Source organism: Ptychodera flava (assembly GCF_041260155.1).
Source record: "Ptychodera flava strain L36383 chromosome 3 unlocalized genomic scaffold, AS_Pfla_20210202 Scaffold_27__1_contigs__length_13241970_pilon, whole genome shotgun sequence".
NCBI classification, from domain to species: Eukaryota; Metazoa; Hemichordata; class Enteropneusta; family Ptychoderidae; genus Ptychodera; species Ptychodera flava.
The window spans coordinates 13,116,770-13,126,851 of NW_027248281.1; positions in this window are offsets into that span (position 1 = coordinate 13,116,770).

Consider the following 10,082-nt stretch of genomic DNA (forward strand, 5'->3'; position numbering starts at 1 on the left):
GAGTGCCTCTTTAAGTTCTGTCTATAATTTGGAAAGTGAAAATCACTCCTGCAACGGAATGATTAATCTAGATGGTAGCCAGTGATGAAGAGTCTAGTGTTACTGTTGAAAATGATACCATTTGAAATATTGTTAGCGTAGAGTTTGTTCCTCAGTTCACTCAGTGTGAATGTCTCTTAGACCAGCCGGCTGCTAGTTGAGTAGGTCAATGCAAACAGTCCACAGCTTCACAAGAAATCTAAATATTCCTGTCCTGTTCTTTACAAAAGTTATTAGACATGCAAATTACTTTTATCAGGCCTAATTGCCTGTTGAATTGATTCTGTGCTTTCCTGCAGTACGTAAATGAAAATGCCAGGCAGACCCCGGTCACCTGGCTTTTTAGTTTCGATGCGTGGCACCACTTACAGCTGGCCAAGGCCATTGCGTTAACCCCCCCTAATCGACACATGAGCCCATCAGAGTAAATTACTTCAATGTCACCTCATCTTCAAAGTGACGGTCGATTGATTTTATTCAAATTCCTTCAATTTATTCTCTTTGAATATTTATATGCCCACAAACTTCGGCAATTCTAGCCAGACACCAACGCACGGAAACATTTGTAGTCAATATGGCCGCCAACCAATGTTTTGATTTATCGCCGATAAATTGGCTAGTCCCATCGTTGGCATTTCTTCTGGAAGAGGATATTTAAAAAAATGATTTGAGCGAAGGACGTTTTCTTTATTTTTTACCAAAGCATACGAACTGAAGAGTGTCTCAACCCTGAAACTGACAGGATGCAGTCCATAGCAATTTTGAATTGAAAATTGCTTGTTGTCTAGTCAGGCACCTCAGGGCCTCCTGCATGCTGCACTTTGGACCTTGCCAATCGGTGAACTCGCCCTCGCTTGGTTCTGTACATTTCACTTAGGACAGTTTTATAATTAATGATGCGAATAGCAGACCTAAACGACTGTATAAAGAGCCTGGAAAAAAGTGAAAACTTTACACAATGCAATTTATAAACTGAGGTGGCGAGCCTTTCAATACTCATCGCTCCTAGTATTCTGGCTATAGATCCTGTCGTCGGTGTGGTGGATGAGCAGATATACAGCTCTAGTATATTAGGCGTCATAACGTGGTACAGTTTATCAAGTAGTACAGTTTTAAAGCATTATTAATTATGAAAGGATTGAGTCTCATTCATAGAATATCCTGGGTTAGTCGGCTCCATGTCCGGGCATGCTATTCTTGTAAAGTATACAGCGGTTGAGCTGGGTCGGCTGCTGGTATTATCACACTGACACTTAACTCATAATATATATCTATATCTATGTCCACACAAAAGTAACAGCACAAATGTAGACTAAACCCATTCGGTTTTGTGCTTTTACAGCCCCAAACCGGCATCTTTTCATCATAGAGAACTACTTGAGATCTTCTCGAAGTTGGTACCCAATGGGTTGACTATTGCTCTCAGGGAATTGTTCTCAAAGTTGAGCTACTTCTGACGTCATGCCATGTGACCAATACACGGCGAATCTGAACTCGAACGTTTTCTGGCAGGGTGAATTTTCCACGACTTTCACAGTGAAATACGCTACTATAGACATAGTTGATACTACAACGTTATTGAGTTTCGAAATAATGGTTATTATTTTATGCAATTCGGTTACGTTCACACATAAAAAAATAGGTGGAATATACACTTTAAGAAAAAACAACTTCAGTGAAGTTCTAGAAGTTTTCAATTTTCCGGGATGTTTGATAATAAACACAATTAATACCTAAATATTTTGGAGAAATATAAATATGATGTTTGTACCACTATCAATAGTACTACTAGATCTTTGCAAGCTAAGTCACGAGCTCACCCAATGGCCCAAGAAAACTTCTAGCATTTACTGAATTTTACAGTATGTCATATTACATAAACAGAATTTTTTTTATATACAATGCAGTTCCTTATGCCTTGAGTATGACTACATACGGGCATCATGTGGTTAGCCCAGAGAAAACTTCTGGCAAGATTTTTCTTAATTCTCTCTGCCATGGCCGCTAACCAATTAATTAATTGGCAACAAAGAAAGGCGATGCCGTAGGAAATATCCGCAATCATTCCCAAACGAAACCTACCATACTTCTAGCAGTTCTCAGTATGACACCCAAGACTGTTCGAAGATGCTCCGGAATCGCTGCTACCGACTTTGCGACCAGTCCCTTATTCGACGTCTCAAATTTTTGTACATCATCCCCCCCTCTGGTGACGCTGCTACCACTGGTAATAGATCTTCCCCCATTGTCGCCACTGTCATTCCAACCAATGCTGTTTGTGAAGCAATTGTCACTCTTTCCACTTGAATAATTCTCTGGGTTTCACCCTTAAATATGAATTCCTGACAACCTCGATCCAGCAGAGGACCTGAAATGGCTTAGTGATGAGCTTGTGAAATTAGTATTCAGTGCCAAACATGATGATCTAAGAGTATGAATCTAAGGGACGATTCAGAATTTACTTCCAGGGGGGGGGGGGTGGAGGATTTTCTATTTTCTGGGTGATTTTTTTCCACGGCCCCCCCCTAGTAAATTATAGAAAAAATCTATGGCCCCCCCTCATCTTTCGTGTTTTTTTCCCATGGCCCCCCCCCCTAATATATACATGCATGCTTATACACTATAGACATATCCAGTCTAACAAGTTGCAGGAACTGTAGTGGACATTTAATCGATGATATAACAAATCATTTCAGGGTTATGTGACTATAAAAAGAATGATTTGCAGGGACTGCAAGTGGCACACTTTTGGAAAGGGTAGCAATAAACATATCTGGTTGTAAATTTCTGAAGAAAAGTTAATTACTAAATATGAATACGTTTTTCGTTATGTCTCACTGATACATATGATGCACACAAAGACAAGCAAAGATGTCAGTTAGAAATGGTGAAGAGGAAATCAGAGGAGCAGATAATTGGCAAAGTGATATATATCTAGAAGTTTAATTGTACATCATTTGCAGATATCCAGATATTTCTGGAAAGTAAGATGTACATGTACATGCACAAGTTCAGCATACATTTTCATTTGATGATGCTGAATGCAGACTCACGGTGAAAGTTTTAAACATTAGGAATTAAAATTGGTGAAAGCCAACTTGTTTTTAATTTTCTCTTTTTTCTAATTTGGTTGTCATAAAACCAAGTAGCTGCCACGGAAAGCAACAATGCTGAGGAATATTTTAGATCATTTCTTGAACAAAACACCTTATCAAAAACATGAATTCACATGTTATTCTGCTCATTCCATTAACAATCCAATGTTCATATTAAAATGCAGATAACCCTGTGTAAGTCAAAGTTCACATTTTGTCAGCAGTATTTTTCAAAATTGACAGAGCATTCATATTTCAAATTTTTTTAACAAACTTTATCTTAAAATAGTCATGATGCGCATGTTTTCAGATGACAATATTGAAACAATACATGTTAATTTGTTTTTTTTGCCTTTTCTGCCAGCCGCCACTGAGAAATCTTTGATTATACATATCAGAATGAATGGGACACAAAAGTATTAGCATCAATACACAATGTGTAAGCCTATCCATATTTCTCCTAGCCTCATACACACTGAGATCACTTCTTGGACTACAGCAAATTTCTTGTGTACACAATATTTCAACAATCCGACACCATAGCATTGATGCAGAGCCACATGATCTTCTGGATGCACATACAGGATTATTGGAAAATCAACCCTTTTATAAATTTTTCACCATATATTTTTGACAGTAATACATAATATTTTTATTTTCAACATTAAAAAACTATTCGCTGAAAAGCAACTTGAAGATGAGACGGCCATAAATTTATTTTCAAAAAAGTTTATAGTAGATGTAAGCACTGTAAAAGGTTATGTAGAACATTTAAAAAATTTAGAAAGGGTAAAATTGATGAGAATGAAACATAGAAAAAGGAACAGAAAAGAAGAGAGGATAAAAAATACGAGGACTATGACTGGTTAAAGTTGCTCTTGAGTGGGAACCTTCAAAATTTAAACGTAAAAGAATTAGATAAATACCTTGATAAACATAAATTACCAAAACAAAAAAAATTGAAAGCTGAAAAAGTTCAAATTATAACTGCACATATACATGCACAACCTTCATTCAATTTAAGAAAACTGTCAGGAAATGATGTAACAACTTATGTCAATGATGAGTCAGAGTCAGATAGCAGTGACTCTGAATTGGAAATCTCTGTCAATGGAGTCATTGAGAGTGATGATGATGGTGTGGTTCTGAATATAATAGTGACACAGACACTGAACTGACGAAATCCCAGAGAACCAACGTGACCATGTTACTTTAAGAAGTGGCAGAGTAGCAAGTCGTTTTGTTTTGAATTAAGGTGGAGCTGCATGTTGCCAACACAGTTTTTTTCAAAGCAATATTTCTCATCAAAGATGACAAGGAAACCCCCTCATACCATATATTTTCAAAAAGCAGAGACTCTAAAGTTTAGTATGGTAGCAGTAGTTTACTCAAAGGATGAAGTGGGTGTATATTTGGGGTAAAAAACCTCAATTTTGGTATTAATGATAAAAATTAATTTAAGTAAAAAACTAGACAGTATTTTCTGAAATGTAATATTTCACTTGAAAGGAGAGTATATGTAGAATAAAACGACTATTTTATTTGGCATTATCCATCCTCATTTTAAAATTGTAGGGGTTGATTAAAATCATGATCAGCAAAATTAAAATGCCTCTTTTTAAAAATGTAAGAGCTTTATTGCCAAACAAAACCAATTGATAGTCGTTTTGTTATATAGCATTTAAAAAACATAATGTGAAATTTCAGAAAATTTGACCCAGTCGGAGTGGAGTTATATTCTTCGGAAATTTTGAAATTGGGAGGCAAAAGAAGCCAAGAAATCGGGTGATTTGCATACATTTGCACAAATTAACACTTCTTTATCATGCAACTTTACACTGCTTTACAAGCTACAAGGTAAACCCAACCTGATGATGCTGAATATTTGCTGTAATTTTTAGCATTTGTTCAATGTTCATCTCTGTGTATCGGCATTTGTTTGTTATTCTATCACTACATAGCAATGCTGTATTTAGCAACATACCAGTGTGAACATAAATGACCATTGTTATTGTTGATAAATGAATTCTAGCCTGGACTTGATTCGAGATCTCTTTTCAACAAAAACAACCCCGACTGTTTACTGTATGGTTTGTGTTGACATGCTAATACTGGACATTTCATGACGCTTCAGGGAGGAGAACAAGATACTGCAGTAGATGCATAAAACAAACCACTGTGAATATTACCGAATTTGGCAGCTAAAGGAGTTTAACTAAACACGTTGAGTTTATCTGTCACCCAGGTAGCATCTATGGTTCTCTTTTGTAGAGATCAGAAATTCTGGGCAAATATTGAATTGATGATTTTTTTCCTTGGCCCCCCCTAAAAGATTGTGGTATTTTTGTCTGGCCCCCCTAAATTTTCTTGGGAAAAATGGGTGGCCCCCCCTGAAAATCCTCCACCCCCCCTGGAAGTAAATTCTGAATCGTCCCTAATACAGCTGTTTGAAAGTATAAGGAAGCCATTCAGAGAAAACAGGAATGACACATTTGTTCTATACATCGGGTAAGACAGACATGGAGGCAGTAATCAAAGAGTTTGCAATGTTATTAGATTACACTGAAGTGGCAAAGGTAATAAAGAGGCTGAAATAGCGGCAATTTAGTAAACACGTTTTTTTTTCGTTGCGGCATCCTTATGGTATTTATTTTCCCGCATATTATAAGGATGACAACGTTTCTAAAAAGTTATATTCTAAATCAGTCTTAAAGACAAGTAAAAATCACTATCTTCCTTACGTCCATTCTGAAGGAGAGGCAAGATATAACATGTCCAGTTATGCTAGGCGGATCACTTACTTAAAAAAATTGCTAAGATTTATAGATCTCGTAATTTACATAACCAGAACTGACCACTTTGTAAGTTATCCGAGGGACATTTTCAAAAAGGGAGTCATCTGGCAGACAACGTCTTAGGATACAAATGAATGGTTACATAGCCAAAAGATACAGTGTTGGCCACAGGAGCTTAATTTTGCAATGAGGTGTGCCACAACCTGTTGTCGTGTTTTAATTACTGATCACCTTATGAGTAAAGACATATCCCCATAGATGAGATCATTCTGCGTGTTTTATGTCTACTATACATTCAGACGCATGCTACAACAGATGTATGTGACACCTTCAGATAGCAAAATCTTCAGTGTCACAGACAATTTACATAGTTTTGTGGAGTATAACTCCGAATGTAAAGAGTTCGGAATCAGCGACCGGGAAGGTTTCGGGTTAACTGAGGAACACAACAGGGATCTTGGTTATAATTAGACAGCTGGTTAAGTAGACAGAAATATAGTACACAATAGCCATAATTTTGGGACTCAAAGTTGGACAAACCGCCAAATAATTGAGCTGAAATACATCTGATTACAATATAGACAGAGAGGGTCAATATATGCGATTTGTTCTGCTGCAGTGTGGCAATGTTCTGACTCCGGCGGGCCTAACCAAACTGTCCAACAATGCTTGTTTTTTTATGTTTACCGTTTTCTAGGTGCACAGGCAAGAGTCAGAATTAGCATTATACGTTGAATTGGTGACACTGCCCTTGCACAAGAACAGTTTCTCTGGCTCCTTGATGACACGATTCTGGCTGCCAATGCAGAAACAGTTATCAAGATTACCAAGATCCAGTACTCAAAACGAGTGTGAAATTCGACATAGTCATCAGCCCTTTACTGTATCGGCAAATCGTCTTGAGCCTCATTTATGATTTACAATATGCTACTCAAGATTGGACATTCTGTATAAGTTCATAAAATGCAAGCGCCGCCACCAGCCACACTTCATCAGCAGTTATGGAGTCCATCAGTGGTGGACAAAGTTATTTCAGTGTTCACTCCAATTACATAAGTGGATCAATACATGAACATACAAGGACTGGGTAAAAGGCACGTGCAACTACATAAGTTGTAACTGGGCTTATTACCACAATATATGTTTTGATACAGTAATAGATGAAGTGGGATACACCTATCATCATCACTCTGGGTAACTTTACCACGGTTGTTTTCTGTATAAATTTAATAATATGTTTTCTGTTTACTAAGGATAGGAGGCATTGCAAGTTCACAGAAAAAGATCAGAAAAGATGCAGATGTTCTTGTGATGCAATCTAAAAAGACACAACCAAGGACACTCAGATAGTCGACACTGATGGCAATGTAAGGAAAAGCCTACTTTGTGCTGTTCCTAGCGGCAAAGTAAGTATATTCCTTTAGGAGGAATACACATAAAGAAGGTCAAGATTTGGAATGATCACCGAATAGTACGGGCCTTTCAGATATATGAAGCAGGACTCAATGCTTTTATCTGTGACAAATGGACAGATAACATGTTAGGCCTCTGTAGTAAGGCTTAAAACATTGGACTCGTGGTTGACTCCTAGGTGGAAGTTAGCACTGATCTGAAGAATGATTTTATTCTCACTACTCAAATACAAATGATAACAATAGCAAAGCATACAAGTGGGTACTTATACATGCAGACTATACAACCTGTTATCCTTTGTAACATTATTGCCTACACATGGGGACCTATGGTTGCCCCTTTAGGGGCTGGTATAATCACTGCTGAACATGTGGAATTGCGAGTTATGAGTATTTCATCCCTAGTATAGTAAATGACAATAAAGACTGTAAAAACTTGCCGACTCTGTCGCGAGAGAAGTTGAACGAAAAATAACTTGACAAAAGTAGGAAAAACATCTAGGATTAGTTGTGACCACAAAAAAATAGCACAGTAAAAACAGAAGAAAAATAATTACAGTAGCAGCAGTGGGAAGAAGAAGCTTCAAAGGTGACAGAGATAGAGATTCGAGAGGCATAAGGGATTATGGGAAGAGATAGTACAATTATTAGTGGTATTACAGACGTCAGCATAATGCTACTTGTTCCTATTACACAAGCCAAAAGACATATTTGCCTACCATCTACTCTGTCAGGGACCATACTGGAGACTGTATAAGTGATAGAGCACACAATCTATGATATGGAATATTTTTTATCTCTTCTCTTTCCTTTGATGAATATGGCAGACAGTAAAATGATTGTTATCACATTGATGATCAATCAATATTAATTGGATGTTTGTTTTATAATCCATGGCATTAGAAGGAATACTCAAAACATAGGTTGAGGTTCCTAAAACATCTCTGACCAAGATTCTGAAACTTGGAGCAGTTACAAGAGCTCTTGTAACAAAATAGTTTCTCGAGGAGAAGAATACCATTCAAAGAGAATCTAATATATAGGTATAAAGCATCATTAAGTATCGCAAGTTCGAGGAGCAGTACTCAATGTAATAGCGTTTACAGAAGATTCATTTATAGTTTAAAGACTATCAAGCCTCGGCGCTTAACTAAATCAGTAAAGAGAAATGCATTGTAACTTCTCCTTGCCATAGACAGAGAAACATTATCAAATAAACCATGATACAGTCACTTTAACAAAGATCAAATTGGATATGGTCATCTGCCCTAAACAATACCTGTTACCAACCAGAATGGTAACCATCACTGAACCAAAGACCGTAGCCTGCCTCAAAAGTGTATTATAATGTGCATCTCCCAATATGACATTCAGATATTATGATGATGTCAATACTTCAAGATTACACTATTATACAGTTCATGAAATTGAAGGAAGACCGTCATCTACAGTATTTAGTGTGCATGAACCCTTGATGTTAGTGCCTGAAGCCATGCCACTAGTTCTTGTACCTGCAAGAAGGAAGGTTTAACCACTCAGTATGGCCAAACGGATTGATTTAATACATTAGCATACAAAGACTGGGTTGAATCTATTGTGACCTGAAGAATATCTTCATTATCAGCAGTGAAATACGCAATATAACAGGTCATATAGCATATAAATTAGGGCCGACGGTCCCCCTTTTTTGAGCACAGTGCTGATCTCATTACTGCCACTGTGAAATGAGTAGTAATTAACATTTCTCACCCCATATAAAAGATGACAGCAAACAAAGTGCTTAGGGCTGCCATTAGTCGTATGCAAAGCTACTTCGGAGCTTACGTAGCCATTAAAAGCAGTGCATGCAACTTCTTATTGTATTTTCCATGATATGTGGCAGACTATGATAAATCAGTATATGAGCTGGATAGGCTTATGCCTATTTAATGGTTTTATACATGTACAGGCAGAGCTTGAAAAGCAAGGAAACTGCTCTTATAGCAAATGTCTTGAAATAGCAGTGGCAGTTACAAGGGAGTTTCTCAAGCAGAAAATGTTAATTGCAAAAGAAACTAAATACATAGATATGGCAGCAACGAGGGTATGACAGTATTTGGATCATTACTCAGTGAAGCACCATTTACAGGAGGATTAATTGTTGGACAATAATTACCATCTAAAGGCAAACAAATGGCTCCGAAAAGAAACGCGGCATGCTCAAATCTTGGAAAATGCAACCAAAATACTGTGAAGTATTATTATTAGCATCAAATGTTTTATAATTAGAAAAAAAAGACAGAATCATGTAACTTCATGAGCCAGAAGGTATTGTGGCAGAAGGCAACCTTGAACTTTAGGATACCTCCCCGTACATGTTGGGAGACGAGTCGACCCCATTAACTTAATGGCAAAAGCGCTGACTATTATACCTCTCCAACATTCAGAAAAAATGAGAATTCATTTATACGGTCGATTAACAGACGAAATTGGAAAGTTGAAAAATTTTAACCACACTATTAGAGACTGCTTCGTAATATTGTGTGAACAAAATAATAATAAACATGCTTTAATAGAATACGGATCAATTACCAACCAAAACATTGTCCTAACAATAGAATAAGATCTGAAGCCTCAAATAAAAATCGCAGACATATTTTTGCAAGATTGACATAACAGTTTTTAATCTTGACATTTCGACCGGAAATACGCCAGCATTGTACTATAGAAGGAAAAACAAGCAATTTTAGGGATAATTCAAA